The 16,314-nt window shown below is 39.3% G+C and overlaps 1 protein-coding gene across 6 annotated transcripts in view; it reads right to left on the bottom strand.

Moving 5' to 3' along the window:
• The window catches only part of ZBTB20 (zinc finger and BTB domain containing 20), a 447,669-nt gene that overhangs the window by 309,336 nt on the left and 122,019 nt on the right, over positions 1–16,314 (bottom strand). For all 6 annotated transcript variants that reach the window (XM_015875890.2, XM_015875884.2, XM_015875917.2 and 3 more), the window contains one exon: positions 7,295–7,370. The gene's annotated coding sequence lies outside the window, so the exon portion shown is untranslated. The remainder of the gene's footprint in view (positions 1–7,294; positions 7,371–16,314) is intronic.

Raw genomic sequence — 16,314 nt, 5'->3', positions numbered from 1 at the left:
CATTTCAGCATTAAATAATGTCTACTTTACTGTACAGAATATTTCTTTTACAAGATTTTCTAGGTATAAGGAGCCTTAAGGAATAACTACTGTATGGTATAGATACATTCTAAACATTATGACAGAAAGAGTGGAAAAGATTTTTCGAAAGTAAATGCTTTTAAATGTAATTAAATAACAATAACGATAATCACATAGCTGTGCCTCTGACAGTCTGACAACGCGGGGACATCAGAAATGTTTTCCACTATCAGAAGCCATGGGAAATCTATGTCTTCCTCCTGCTGCTGAAAGGATCGGGAGATATAAAATGTGTCTTAGCAGCTGATAATTTCTTAGAGTGAAATTTACCTAACTCGTCTGAAATTCTGCAGGACACTAATGACAGAAAGGAGAACAAGATCCTTTCTGTTTCAGTATAATTGAAATTATACTTATTTTTATTATATGATTTCTGGTAAGAAACTGCACCCGTGGAAGGATCACCAAACCTTTATCCTCCAGGCATCACACTTCACCCAGTGAGATTCTTCCCTTTGCCCTCAGTACTTCCTAAGTACTAGACAAAGATGCTACTAAGTATTTTCATTATTCAAAATTCCCATGTTAACAGCACATGAGTGGAAATAAATTCAGTAGAAACATTATGAAGAAGACTCAGAAAAACAACCAACAAAGCCCAACTGCCAAGGAAACCAGTGGGCTCATAAATGTATCTTTGACTCAGAGATGCCATCAGTATTACTAACACAAGCATATTGCAAAGCCAGATATTTTTCCAGTGGCCTCTAAAAGCATAGAGTTCCCCATCAAGTGCTTGTTACCTCCAACCTGACTATCTTGCTGCCATCTTCTGAATGCTTCTAAAGGAGAGCTGTACAAAAAGAAGAGGGAAGGAGCGAGAACTACGTCCTTTTAAGTCACAGGATCACCGGAATGCTATAGGATGATCACATGCACAAAACAAATGATTCCTTTGTCACGAGGAAACACAGAACTGCTAAAACACATACGGAGTCACAGCATGTCCTGTCAGAATTTTGAGGACCCTCCAGAACACTCACTGGCACCGAAGCAATGAACAAATCAGCAGTACAGTTCTGCAGATGATTTATTTAAATAAATAAAATAATAAATTAAAAATACTCTTGATCTCTTCTGTGCCAGTGGAAACTGTTGAAAACAATAGATCAATTTTGACACAACTGAAATTAAAATCTGTTCTAATCTATTATTTAGATGCAGGGGCAATGACGGGAAAGAGGGCAATAAGAAGAACCAGATACTCGATCGTAAAATTTAAAGCTAGACCACTTACACTAATGAAGAAAACAGATCAGAATTTTTTGGTATCTTACATTCATCAGACTGCCCTACATCAGATGCAGGAATTTAAAATGATTCAGTGAGAGTCTCCCCAAGGGCGCTGATGTAAATATGGAATAACCACAATGCTTTCCTGTGGAGTTCCTCCCGTTATATACTGATTTAGCTGAAGAATCTCATTTTGGAAATAAGAAAATAAAGAGTACCAGGAATCAGAAAAGGCCAGCCCTGTGTTGTTCTTTTTCCTCTTCTGTAGTTTGTCTAATGACATCTCTGCTCTTTATAATCTTTATAATAGTTTCTTTATATGATATGTGCTTGATATGTGCGCGATGATCTGTGGTCTCTCCTTTGTCTTGGAGTTAGATCAGCAAGTGCTTCGATAAATGGAGTTAGAGATTTTCCACTGCTACATCTTCAGGTGCTGAAATACTACAGTGTTTTACAACGCACTGCAGTATTGCTACTCAGGGAATCAGTGCTGATATTCCCATGACTTTTTAACGTAAGTAAATCACAACCATACTCCTTTATATACCAAAAACAACCACACACTAGAGAGCCATTTTCCTATCTTCACCTATTGTGGCCAGTATTCTGATAAAACAAGGGCTGCCATATGCAATAAAAGTCAGTTCTATTCTTCCGTACACTGCAATTGATGGTCTCAACATATAGAACTAGAAAAAGCACCACCCCGTGTGCTTTTTCAACAAAGGTGATAGACTTGATTGACAATCATTCCCAACTCCTCTCTGTGCTATGTTGTGAACAGCACTGATTAAAACCAACCTGAGAACTAGAAATGTTATCAGGCTGGCCAACTGCATTCTGAGATTGGCAGTCTCACAAAGTGAAAATATCTTTCAAGGATGTTTGCATGAAAATTCAGAAAACTGAAAGCTCATTATCTCCTGAGAAATTGCTTTTCATACAAAGCTTTACTTGAGCCCCACTGCATACTTGCACCTTTAAACTATCTCCATAATCTCTATCACAGGCCTTTGTACCAGCCTATACCTGGACTGTATCCACTCATCCAGCTTCTCAAAAACAGGAACTGAATCTAATCAGGATTAGTACACTGGCGGTCAAGAAACCATATAGATGCACAGCAACCAAATATTGCCTTTTGGTGGATGTATGATTCCCTCCCCTGTCTTTTCTCTAAAAAAAGAAGGGTCAAAACAAAATGCTGGCAGCCCACTGAAATCTTTGAAGAGACAGTACGGTTTTAGTTATGAGAGGATGGAAAAATGAGAACCCTAGGGATCTTTTAAGCTTTATTAACCAGGAATGTACTAGCCACATACCAACATTTCCAAATGGTATGCTGAATCGGAGAAATGCAAGGGAATAACAAAACTCATCTATGTCCAGTCTTATGGCACGCTCCTGAGGTGGTTTTGCAACCCATTCCTTCAAAAAGAAACTTCCCCTGCTTCCACAGTACCTAGAGGTTGTGTGTCCCAGGGTTCTACTGCCTATACAGGCAGAATATGGATCTTAATATGTACCTTGGTAATTTTCACTGCTCACCGAACTGATTTCTTTGGGTCTTTCTCCCAGAGGACATGAAGAACAATTAATCACTGAGCTCCTGGTTATAACTTTTCACTCACTAGTTTTTGGTTTTTTTTGTTTTTTTTTTTTTTCTTTTTCCCTGCTTAATATATGCAATAAAAAGAACATTTTTGGAAGCACATGACGCTTCTATGTACCCTGCATGCCCCTGACCCAGGTAACAACCAACCAGTTTCTACTTTCTCAACGATTTTAACACTGGGACAGTTTTTGCTTTGGCAAACATTTATGACCTCTCCCTGTTTCCACTGGGGTTCCACAGGTAGAAATCAGGGCAGAATTTATCCCCATGAGTTTCTGGATTAATGCCTTGGTATAGGAGGGGGAAAAAGGCAAAATTAATTCTCTTTGTTAGCACTAACACAATTCCTCAGCGACAGCCAGCCCCAAGACACTTATCTTTCTTCAAAGAAGCACACTTATATACTTATTTCACATTCAAACGTGTCTTCTCCAATGCAGCTACTCCTTCTGCATCCAAAAAGGTCTTAGTGAACTATTCAGGGTTCAGATTTTGTCAGAGTAATGGCAACTAGGAATGTGCAAGGCTCAATAACACTCACATTAGACACGCAATTCTAGTTAAAACAGCAATTTATAGGAGGAAAGGACAGATCCCGTATCCATCAGGAAACACGAGTTCTCCTGTGTTCTGAACATGGTGGGGTAGCTTGTTTGTTGCTTCAAAATTCTTCCTTCATTTAAAAGTACTGCTTTGATGGACGAAGCCCTGTATGGCCTTGACATCCTGACGTTACACATGCCGCATGCACTCTGGGATGCCAGCTTACTGTGTCACATTGGCTTGGGTTCTGCCCGTTCCTTTCCTTAAGCCTGCAAGCTCAATTGAACTTATGAAAATTCAAACTGTCTTCTGTCTGTTTCATACATCATCAGCAAACAATCAGTAGACAAAATGAATTTGTTCTCTCTAATTTTGAGGCTATATGAATGTCTCTGCTGTATAATACAGAAAAGGGGAATAAGGTTTGGTATGCAAGGTTAATTCAGCATGGAGGAAAGTAGCAAAAAAAACGGAGAGAAAACAAACAATAAAATACTCAACAGTGGGGAGAGTGACATGAGAAATACTTCTATAAATTGGAGTTGGCCTTGATACCTTTGAGTGATGGAATTAAACAAAGGCACAAGTGAGTTGTGAAAGATCACCTCCGTGAGTGACTGCATCTCCATCCCTCATGTTTTGTCTACACAATACATTTATTAATGATAACAATGGTTACTATTTCTCCTCTAAGAGCTTTGCAAAAACAAACTCAATAACGTTCACAGAGCTGCATCAGTACTGAAGTCGTAACCAGACTGAAAACCTGATCTGCTAAACAAGGTGCAGAGAGGTTAAATGATTTGTCCAGAGCCACCCAATGAGCCAGCATCCACAAAAATTCAAACTCCAGACCTCTTGGTCAGTAACCAGACCACAAGGCCATATAAGATTGAAACTGAAAAAAACTCTCATTTTTTTCCTTTAATGTGTTGTATGTCCCTCTTGTCCTCAGCCAATGGCACCTAAAATCAGACAGCTGTAACTAAAAGCATTACTCTTAAACCACATTCAGCGCATCTCTTGTGTAAGTCTCCAGGTTGTGAGGACAGAATTTATTTTCTTCCACAGACAACATGCTTTCCCCACTGTCCAGTTCTAAAATCAAATGCATGTTGAACATCAGCAGAGGTAACTGACTCCTCTTACTGGACTTAATCCTATTTTGGGTTAATTGCAAACAGTGAGTACTTAAGTACATCTTTAAAGTTAAGTATTTGAATAGACTCACGGTTCTCAGTGGATCTACTTGCCTATTAATCCACATAATTTTAGTACATAGTTGATCTGACCACCCAACATAAAAAGAATCCAGCCCACAGACCTTTCCCATTAAGAGTCTGCCTGCACTACATTTACAAGGCTGTGTTCTTGTGCAGCTGCCTGCCAGATGTTCACGTGTTGTGAATCTGTATTTTCCTGTAGTGCCATTTATTAAGTATATATTTTATAGCAGCCGAAAATTTGGCCCCTTTTTCTATTAATGACTTATTTTAAGGATATCTCTACCTAAAACAAAGTTCCAGCCTTCAATTAAAACAATCCTGATCTCTAATAGAAAACTAGCAAAGCACAGCTTGCTTTTTTTTTACTGTTTTCAGGTTAACAGTGGAAAGTCATACTTGAAAGTTTACTTCATTAAAGATCTCAGAATTAGAGACACCTGATTACAGTAAACATACATCTGAGAGAAAATAAATTCTTAAAGCATATTATCTTCCATAACAAGGGGTACCCCTACAGTTACACAAGCACAAGGTATAGTAAGAGTCACAGTCTCATTTTACAGCATACATGTGCTTACATAAAAAGTTTCCCCAACTTATTTGTCTCTATTACTGGCTGTATGCCAAGGCTACACAGTTTAAGAGCAGCCAGGAGTTTACAGATGGGGTATTATTGGGGAAATAAAACAAACGAAACAAGAAATTCAAAAATTAGACGCTTGAATCTCTACTTCAGGGAATGTAAAGAAGAACCGAGCAGAAAAGAGATGGAGTCACGATCCCCAGCTCAATTTCCAGTTCAGCCCTTGATTTACTCTGGTCTGGAGCAAGCTATACAGTATTTCTGCCTTGATTTTCTTCTGACCCTTTAAAGGTTATTTTTTTGTTTTTTTCTGCATGTGAGTTCTGCACTTGTGTATTTATTCCTCCTCCTAGATTCCCATCCCTTCCTTAACCAAAAAAGCCTATTCCAGCATCATCCATGAGGTCCATGTATCTCTACCTGGTATTTTGCATTAGGGATGTCTATGCAGGATTTACTGACCATTTGGATTCCAAGGATTCAAACAACATGCTTTAATTCAGTTCTCACTCTGCTGTTACATTTTGGAAAGAGAATTACTATTGGTTTCCAATAAAATTTCTCCTGGGTATTCACACAAAAAAGAAAGACAACTTTGATATTCTGCATTTCTAGATTCACAAACGTCCCCTAACTTTTCCCCTTGCTCCTAACATTTCCCTTTAAATTGTTGCTGGACCGAACAAATCCACCAGTGTTTGCAGTTCATGTCACCTTTTAAACTGCAAGGTTAACCTCTCATGTCCAGGGAAGCTGTTCGTGGCAGATATTCAGCCGTGATGAGGCGAAAACGTTAAATACAATTCACTAGCCACAGCCTGCAGTTGATGCACAATATTTAAGCAAGACAATGGCGTGGCCCTTGCCAGTAATGTAAAAACACAATGGAGTCGAGCCAGAATGGCACAGTCTGCCTGCCTGAGTCATGCTTGGTGTTCCACGCTGGAAGGGGCATGCATTAGCTGCCCACAGTGTACTGTAACCTTCAGCTAGTTCAAACTAAATCATTAAAATACAATTTAAAGAGAGAGAGAGAAAAAAAATAATTGAGGAGATAGAGAGTTAAGGAAAAAAAACAATAACTATGGAATAGTTAAAATACTTTAATAGTGAAGTACGAAAGTAGCACTTTGGAAAAAGACGCTGGGTTTCATTATGGACTGCACATTTTGAGCTCAGAGAAGAAAACAAACTGACTTTGCTTTGTCATACTCCACAGCTTTGCACTGTCAAACTAAAAAATCAATTCTTTCTTATTTTCAAATTCTCGGATTTTTACTCATATATTATTTCATTAAATTCAGAGTATCTGAATCTACAGCAGTTCCCAGTCCTCTTTTACTTGCTTGTTCTTCAGAAGTTCCAAATCTTAATTATTTACCCAAACATATTCGGTAAACACATTCTAAATAAGGGTAGATGTACAATCTGCCTTGCATTTATGGAATAACTAAGCCCTTAGAAAGAGGCTTCTTTCTTACTGAGAGACACAAGACATTATTTTGACTGTTTTGTTGTATCGCAGCACAGATGAATAAGGCATCTCTGCCTTCATCTACGTCCTAAAGCAGCCAAAGCCTCCTGTGATGTCATTAGAAAGATGTTCCATCTTTTTTTCTTATCTAAGGGACATTTTATGACGACTACAAAAAATAAAGATAATAAACTATATTTTATGCTATGAGGAACCTTCTGCTATTTTCTATTATCTCCACTCCAAAGAGCAGAAATCCTCTCTGACAAAGCCACAGGAACCGTACGTCAACAGACACACACTATTCCTAATAATAATCAAATCAAAGCGAAAAGGAAAGATCTATTCAGGGGTCTGAAATTAAAGATCTGAAAGATTCAAGTTTAGTTCTAATTTTCAAATAAAACATCCTTTGAACTTCTAAATCCTATTCAAGGGGAATTTGACCTTTATCCAAGAGCAGTTACTGTGCTAACACTTTGGATGTATATTGAGGAAAAATACTGACAAAAGGTACCGGAAAAGCTTTTACTTACAAGAATGCAGCGCAGCTTAATCTTTTTGTTTTTAAGGTGCAGTGATTTCAGCATCTACAATGTAACTTCAGGCAGTCTGAAAAGAAACAGGTTAAAATCTCTTTCAGTTATAATTGGTATTTCAGATTTAATTAAAAATTAAACTTTCATAATGTTTCACCATCCAAAGCAATGCATTATCAGTCAAGCGTAGCCTTTTTTTTTTCTTCTTCTTCTTTTTTTTTTTTTTTTTGTTAAAAGAAGCTCTTCCCGGACTATTTTACAGTGAAAGAAGAAGGGGAATAAGGCAATTGAGAGTAGCAATGCATATTTCTACAGAAAAAATATATATCTGAATAACTTGGAAAGAAGCCTTCTGCCACTTAATTTTAACCATCAACCCTATACTGAAGTAAAAAAGACAAAAAAAGAATCACAATTAAAGAAGACAGAAAAACACCGTCACATATCAGCGACTGTGAGGGGGAAAACGTTAATTGCTGTAAAACAAGGACACTGTTTGGACCAGAACATTCGCACCAAAAGGGAAGATGCGGTTTTACATAATGCCAGCCAACATTCTTTTAAAAATCAGCTCTCCAGCATGTAGCACTTCAGACTGTTGCATGGAGGAGCAGAAAGACAAGTTCCAAAAGAGGAAAGCTGTTTTTAAAGTGCGCGAGGCAAAAGGTCCCTTGCACTCATTTGTTAAGGGATATGAAATAGCTACACTCGAACCTGTAAGGCTTCGTATCATGTAAAGCAAAATGTCATTTCGCTGTGCAAAACAAATGATTAAGAAGTGGTAGTTATAGACAAAGCATTTGAATAAATGCAAAAAACATTTTTTTTCTTTTCTTCCAAAATGCAGTTGGAATGACAATAAAACTCCGGGGGTTACACCATAAATATGAGTTTAAATGTTAGACTGGAATTATAAACCTGTGGTTTTAATTATATCTAATTATAAAGGCTCCAAAACCAGAAGAAGTGAGAATAACAAAAAATATTAATAATAAATTAAAACTATTTTGCAGTAAGTTGTCAGGATTTGACCTCATAATAACAAACCATATAGCTATATACACAGACACATGCAACGTAGCAGCAACTCATTAAAGAAACAAATCAAAACTTGCTCAGATTTTCTTTTAATAAGATGACAGCAGACTTTTCCTAATTTGCCCCATTCAACGTCAAAGCTATTTTCCTCACTGCTGCATTCTGAGACTGAGCCGTGAATAAATTCTGGACACGAATCTAATACTGATTTCAAACGTCCCACAGTCTGGGGGCAATTCCTCACTGAAGTTTTATTTTTGATCCCCTACGAGTAAAACAAAAAGCAAACCAAAATTAAACCCGACATAAACACAAAGCAGCTCTTCAGGCTTCGGTGTTATATAACCCTCCCCATTCTTTCCCCAGAAATGTTAGCAAGAAACATGCTCTATCATGAGATACGCCGCCGTGCAAACATGCTCATACATACATGTATCCTACAAACACAAGTGAGCTCAGTTATTGTTGGGCTAAAGTCTGTCAAAATGAGCTACATTAAAGCAGACAACATTGAAGGGGAGAGCACAACAAGCATCATCAAATCTCATGCACAATGAAACGGTAAGCACTGAATTAAAAGGAATAAGATTTCACACTCAGATTTCCTAGGACAACACCTGCACAGCGCAGCCTTGCATGAAATGTTTCTCAAAGTGTCTTGGCAAGATGAATCATCTGAGAACCATGTTCCTTGTTTCCTACACAATCTTTACATTACATAACTTCCCTTCTTTCTTCTGATCAGCATCTAGGAAGCCATACAGAGGAAGGGGGAAGAGACCCAGACATAGAAATTGCAAGTCCATCAGAACCAGGCAACAGCACAACCATCAAACGAGTGCTAAAAGCTTCAGCCTCTGAATTTCCATTTTAGTTTTCCTTCCCCTTCCTACCTTACCCCATTTTCTAAAATCTTAAGGACTGTAATGCTGGCTTGCCAGCTGGGAGGGACAGGGGCAGTGGCATTTGCAATCCGGAGCTATTTCTTGTAATGAATGCAATGAAAAAGTGTCCTCAACTGAGAAAACAAAGAGCATTCACCAAGGGTGAAATGTATCCTCGTACAGAGAGCCAGCATACAGGCTGCACCACTGAAGCCCTTTTCTGATGACCTAAATAGGAATAAATTGGTGCTTGGACTTGATCACAGCAAATTTTGTCCAAAATAACCATTTTTATTGTAGAGAATGAAGAAGCATTTTGCACTCTCCTACGAAACCATGAAGGCACAGCCCTTTCTCTCTACTGACAGCTGTTCATCAGCATGTTCTCCAAGTAGTGTTACCCCAAAGTCCTTCCTGCTCTGCACACATTCTTCTAATTGAAAAGGAAAACAAAGGAAGGCAACATGTAGTGCTGCCATTTGAGCTCTCAGCAGCAGGGCGTAAGGCTTGCAGATGTAGCTCTCCCTCTCCTTGAAACAGGCATAGATGGCACATGCTACGAGCCACCAACTAAAGGAAATGGAGCCTCATGACACTGTTCCAGCTGCCATCTTGAAAAACTGCAGTGAAAAAGCTGGAGTTAACACAACATCCGATGCACAGCGTTCACAGCCAGAGTGCTGCAAGGAGCTGCTTCAGCTACAGGTTGGAGTTAAACCCAAAGCACAACCTACAGAAAGCCCTGTTAAGCACAGAACACCAATCACTGCAGTCTTAATCATATCATTAAATCCAAGCAATTTGTGGTCTCAAGATGTAAAACTCAGCCAAGTACATATGAGCAGGAGGTTGAAAAGGAGGTGGCTTCTTAGCCAGATGGCTAACACAAGTCAACTCTCCTGTCTTAAAGGAGAGCCTTGTACCCTTAGAGAAAAGCAAGGAACCTGGCTTGAGAACAGCCAGTCAACTTCTGCTTGGGAGAAGCCCGAGAACTGGAATTACAGGAACTATGAGTATGAAAATGAGCTCCATTAGTGGAGCATTAACAGGATGGCAAGTGTTGGCTCTCAGTAAATGCTTCAAAAACAAATCACAGGAAGGTAAACATGTTTTGATGATTTCTTTCATGACTTTTGCTTGCCATTAAATTTATGCAGAGCCTGAAAAACATGAGAGCAAAGCTACTGACTGGACATGACTGAAGTCACGTCAGCAATATTCAATGAACTACAGGCACATGTCGTGTCTGTCTGGCAATGGAGATCTTGTTTACCATTTTTGGAAGGACCACATTCACTCAATCTAAAAATTAAGTAAAGAAGAAAGAAATCACTTGTTACTAGAAAACATTTCAGGACATCTTAGCCTTTTGCAATCTGCTTCTTGGCAGCAAGGAAGTTCTGTAAGGGCTTGATTTGTCTTGAATACCTGATGTCAACTGGAGGAGGTTAATAAGAATCACATGCAGTGGATTAGTTATGGGGTCAGAGAGGAAAAAAGGGTAGGAGAAAGTGTAGTGCAACATTTATTGACATATTTTCCATTTCCTACATAGAATTTACAACATCAATCAATTGATCATTTTCCAAGTACTTGATCATATTGTTTTTTCGCTTCTAGAACTGCAAATAAAGACAGTACCCCAAATAACTACAAACAAAATGTGAAATAAGGATGTCCTTACTCACTGAAAAAAAACACTGATTATATTAAGAAAGCCCCTTTCAAGAACAAAAGAAAGAAAAGAAGAACAGAAAACCCATTAATTTTAAGAGAATTTTCAAATAAGCTCACAGACCAGTCAAGAGAACTCATTCCTATTTCAGAATCCAAATGATGGCTTAGGGTACAGTCCAGATTACTTTCTGACCTTTTGTATCTGAAAACACAAAGTCATGGACTGACTTTGTCACAGGAATCAGAGAAGGAGATCTACACTGTACAGGCTCACCATGTAAAAACAAACAAGCAAACTCTGAAATTGAAAGTGGTATAGGCACATCAGCACAAAGGTCTGTCTAGGCTCATTAGTAAACCAGAAGTATAAACCGTAATAATGTAGATAAAGCATTACATCACTTCTGTATTTCAAGGTGAATGTCCTTCAGTTGGTACTATTCCAAAGAGTCTTATCTTTATAGAGAGGTTTATTTTGTGTCAGACATTTGTCTTGAGGGAATAGAGCAAAAAAAAGAAAAAAAGAACAAAAATTAATGCCTGTGCTTAAAGGATCCTCCCATACAAGTTTGTCCTCCTGAATTGGAAAACTGTACTATTACAAAAGTACACATGAATTATGCACATTTCCAGTTCTGCTTTCAACTCAGAGCCACTTACACAGTATAGCAATAGTGCCAGATGCACTGTCCCCACTATTAACTATGGAGCTGAGCTTTAGATAAACCTAATGCAGGACTGCAGCTCATGGCTCACAGGGCTGCAGGTATGAGATACCTGGGTTCTGTGGTTCAGGTGAGCTGGAGTAGAGGACGGTCTATGGCACTGTGCTAGGAACAAGATCCCCTGCCACTGCAGTACAGGGGGGAAAAAAACACAGATTGAAGGTTTCTTTGTCATAATGATAAACTTGCATCTGTTATTCCCATCTGGAGTACTGTGTCCAGGTGTGGAGCCCTCAGTACAAAAAAGATATGGAGATTTTGGAAAGGGTCCAGAGGAGGGCCACAAAGATGATCAGGGGGCTGGAGCACCTCCCCTATGAGGACAGGCTGAGGGAGTTGGGCTTGTTCAGCCTGGAGAAGAGAAGGTTGCGGGGTGACCTCATTGCAGCCTTTCAGTACCTGAAGGGAACTTACTCCCAGGAAGGGAGTAAACTCTTCGAAAGGGCTGATAATAGCAGGACTAGGGGAAATGGTTTTAAGTTGAAGGAGGGAAGATTTAGGTTGGATGTTAGGGGAAAGTTCTTTACTAGAAGAGTGGTTAGGCCCTGGAACAGGCTGCCCAGGGAGGTTGTGGATGCCCCGTCCTTGGAGGTGTTCAAGGCCAGGTTGGACGGGGCCCTGGGCAACCTGATCTAGTAAAGGTGTATGTTTGGTGGCCCTGCCAGGCAGGGGGGTTGGAACTACATGATCCTTGAGGTCCCTTCCAACCCGGGTCATTCTGTGATTCTGTGATTAGCTCGCTGCAAAGCTGTGTACCCACAGAGATTTCCTCTTCCTTACAGCATCCACCTATTGAGCTTACTTTACCAGAGAAGCCTGTCTCCATTACAAACTTCAGCTTCTAAGCTATGGTTGTTTCATTTAGAAAAGAAGTTTGATAAGGAAAAAGGTGTGTTTTTGACTGTTTTTCATTCTCCCTCCCCCAAAAAGCATTTGAACTGTTTTCATTTGAGTATGAAAAATACTGCCCACAGGATAAGACAAACACTCTTTGAAATCCAGGTTTCAGAAAGTTAGAGACTCAAATACATAGAAGATGTGTCACATTATCAACCCTAGCGGTCACTTCAAAATTCACACTGAATGCAGTTTCACTACAAGGGCTCTTGTAACTGCTGAATGCACTGGATTCTTTAATAGCACAGTCCACCCCTCTCATTTATTCCTACTGCTAACAGAGTAAGCAAGAAGTACTTGAGAAACACAGTTGTAAAAGCACGTTAGTATCTGAACTTGTCAACCCAGGGAAGAGTTAGTCTCCTTGTAACTGCACTTAAGACCTGACCTGGACTCCTGAAGTGCAGTTTCACTGGTGGTTGTGTTAGTGCCAGGTGGGACCCAGCATCCTTCAAAACATCTCATGAAGCTTTCCTCCTATGTAGGGGTGATGATAGTTATCAAGTTCGCTGCTGAAAATAATGATACTCCCTATTCCAACTGTTTTCTTGCACAAGCTGTCCCTAAATCCTGTTTATGTTCTCAAGGAACAGGAACAGTGACAGCATGCAGCTTGCCTGAGGCCTTGCCCAAACAGTTATTTCTCTAAAGATACGGCTTCTTGTGAAGCAGCTCTGAGTCACAGAATCTCAAGGGTTGGAAGGTACCTTAACAGATCAAGTCCAACTCCTCTGCTAAAGCAGGTCACACAGGTAGGTGTCGAGACCGGTCTTGCCTATCTCCATAGAAGGAAACTCCACAACCTCTCTGATCAACCTGTACCAGTGCTCCATCATCCTTACTGTAAAGAAGTTCTTCCACATGTTTGCATGGGACTTCCCTCCGTTAAAGTTTTAGGCCACTGCTTCTTGTTTTATCACTACACACCACTGAGAAGAGCCTGGCTTCATCCATTTGCCTCCCACCTCCCTTCAGATATTTATAAACATTAATCAGATCCCCTCTCAGTCTTCCTTTCTCCAGGCTAAACAGACCCAGGTTACTCAGCCTTTCTTCTTATCAGAAATGCTCCAGGCCCTTAATAATCTTTGTGGCCCTCTGCTGGACTCCTTCCAGGAGATCCCTGTCTTTTTAGAACTGGAGCTGACATTCGTGGATCATTTATTGGAATATAGCTCAAGGACTTTGCTTATATTTTTTGCAAGTTACTGTAGCATATAAGCTTCTCCTAGTTCTTTTCAAGGTTCATAATGCTTTGATCTGCACAGCCTCACTGCTCCTGTTGAATGGTATCATCTCCCTTGGCTCAAATTATCTTTAGTGCATAAAATGATAATACCTGTTAAGAAGCAGGCTCTATCATATAATCACAGCAGAACCTTCACATTTATTCTGGTTTAACACAGAAACTTACATCAATAAATGTTTCATTGTGATAGGTATTTCAGTGCAGTGACAAACTGGGCGGATAAAGGAAATGTGGCGGATATAATTTGTTTGGATTTTAGCAAGGCCTTTGACACAGTACCACACAGGAAGCTCATAGAGAGACTGGAGAATTATGGTCTGGATAATAATACAATGAGGTGGATAAGAACTGTCTGACAGATAGGAAGCAATGAGTTATTAATCAACAGTATTAGATAAGAATAGAAAGGACAGAAGTAGATAGAAATCTACTCTGATGCCTTGCAATGAGGCTAGGATTATTATCCTTAAACAGATTCATTAAGAAACAGGAAAAAGAATGTAAATGTTGACAGCATTCAAAACTGATGATTCAGAAATAAGATGTATGTCCAATGTGAAAAGGTCTTAAGGATCAAAATTATAAGGTCCAAACAGTGAAGACCAAATAGCCAGAGCAACGCAGCTTTAACGTATCTTAACATTCAAAAATGTTATTGAATACACACATAAAATTTGGTTTTAAAGTCACAAATACAACGTTTTTATTATGCAAACATATGACTATGTCACATTACTCCAGTTTAGTGGTAAAACTTATTCCCTTACAAAGCAAACTAAAAAGCAAGCTAAAAAGCAAGATTATTTAGATTCTTTTCTTATGGTAAAGATTTTTGTTCTAATTATTAAATTTTAAATGTTAATCACACAGAACGTCCTTAAACTCTTCTTTGTAAACAAATTACTTCTTCAATTGTCATTTTGAATTTTCATCCCTCTGAATAGTCAAAGCCTTTTCACTGCTGATTTGTGGTACAAGATGCAACACTGAGCTGTCCCCATTGAGATACTACCCGCACATAACATTTGCTGTGTAACGGGCAACTTCCTCTCCCCTTTGCTTCCATCAAAGACTTGCCTTGAAGACGTTCAGTCTGACCCTTATCCATGAAAGGGCAAGATCTTGGATGAAAGGCATTACACTGAGATGAGATGTATGTGTAGTGCCATGTGTTTTTTCTTTTCATAGGTCATATGACAGAGGAGATCAAAGTGATAATTTTTCTTTCTGAATTTGCAATATCTCTAAGAATTCAGCAATTAAAGGTGACAGCTGAATATTTTCAGGACAAGCTCCATAACAGCAGCAAGGCATGCCACTGTGTCCTTTGTCCCTTACTAACGCAGCAGTCTCTTAACTTCTCTTTAATGGTCCATTACCAGGCAATCTGATGTCATCCTGCAGCCTGGCTCCTTTTCAACATCCCATCACCTATGTTTCTGGGGCCTGATAGAAGTATCAGGATTTAACAATCCTCCTACCTCCCTCAAACAGCTGCCCTATCTGCCCTGTGAGAATCCACCTCTTGTAACCCACCTGCAGAGCTTCCATTCCCCTTCCTTTGCTGCACAGAGTTTGGATGAAGGTGGGACAAACCTCAAAAAAGAGAAAAAGACAAGGAGGGCAATGGTAGCAACAGAGACCTGAATTTGTAGTTCTTCCTGACAGTGAAGGAATAAAGAGAATGAGAAATGGCACTACACTTATGTTACCCCTCAGAGTAGCAACAGCAAGGAAAACATCTGCAGAACCTCCTTGGAACTTCCCACTGCAGGCCCACCAAGAACCTTGGAAACATCTTGAGATTTTGACATGTAAGATGGGCCATGTTATCTTTTACTGTAAAGTACGGGTAATAGAAAGTGAAGTGAGGAATTCACACAAGCAGGTGCACCACTAGTAGTATCAGGACTTTTCCAGATTATGCATGGAGTAAGCTTATTCTATCACATATACAAACAAAAATCAATACACACTTTCACTTAGGCACATTATGTACTTTTGCCACTGGGCTGCTGACCTGAAGTCCAAAACCAGCTTCATCTTGCACAATATCACACACAAACTATGCCAAGAAATTTCACATTATTTCAGTTTATGTAACTGCCACATTAAGCTCAAGGCCTAAGGAGGAAACAGAACAACATCTTATAGTACACTCTATTTAAAGATTCAAAATTCCAGGAACAATGCTACTAACCTGTCCCCAGTTTCATTCATCTCCAAAATCTTTGGAAACTTAACACCAAAGGACTTTGAGACCTTTAGACTGTATCGTAAACCTGCTGCTTAAACCCTCAATGTAATACTAGTGTGAGCTTTCAGGTATGTCCCAGTGAAGTCAACACACCTAATACTTGCTTTATCAGATATCATCCTATGAGAAGTGAAAACAAGACCAAGTTGACACTGTAAAAAAAGTTCAAGAAAATTTTGCTCCTGCATTACGATTTAGTAAAGCTCTGTTCCATTTTCTCTTGGAAACAATACAGCAAAAAAACCACCATATCAGCAAAAACTCAAACTGATCACTCCAACAGAACAGGA

This window comes from Coturnix japonica, chromosome 1, assembly GCF_001577835.2.
Source record: "Coturnix japonica isolate 7356 chromosome 1, Coturnix japonica 2.1, whole genome shotgun sequence".
NCBI lineage: Eukaryota > Metazoa > Chordata > Aves > Galliformes > Phasianidae > Coturnix > Coturnix japonica.
This window is presented reverse-complemented; position numbering and strand designations above follow the sequence as displayed.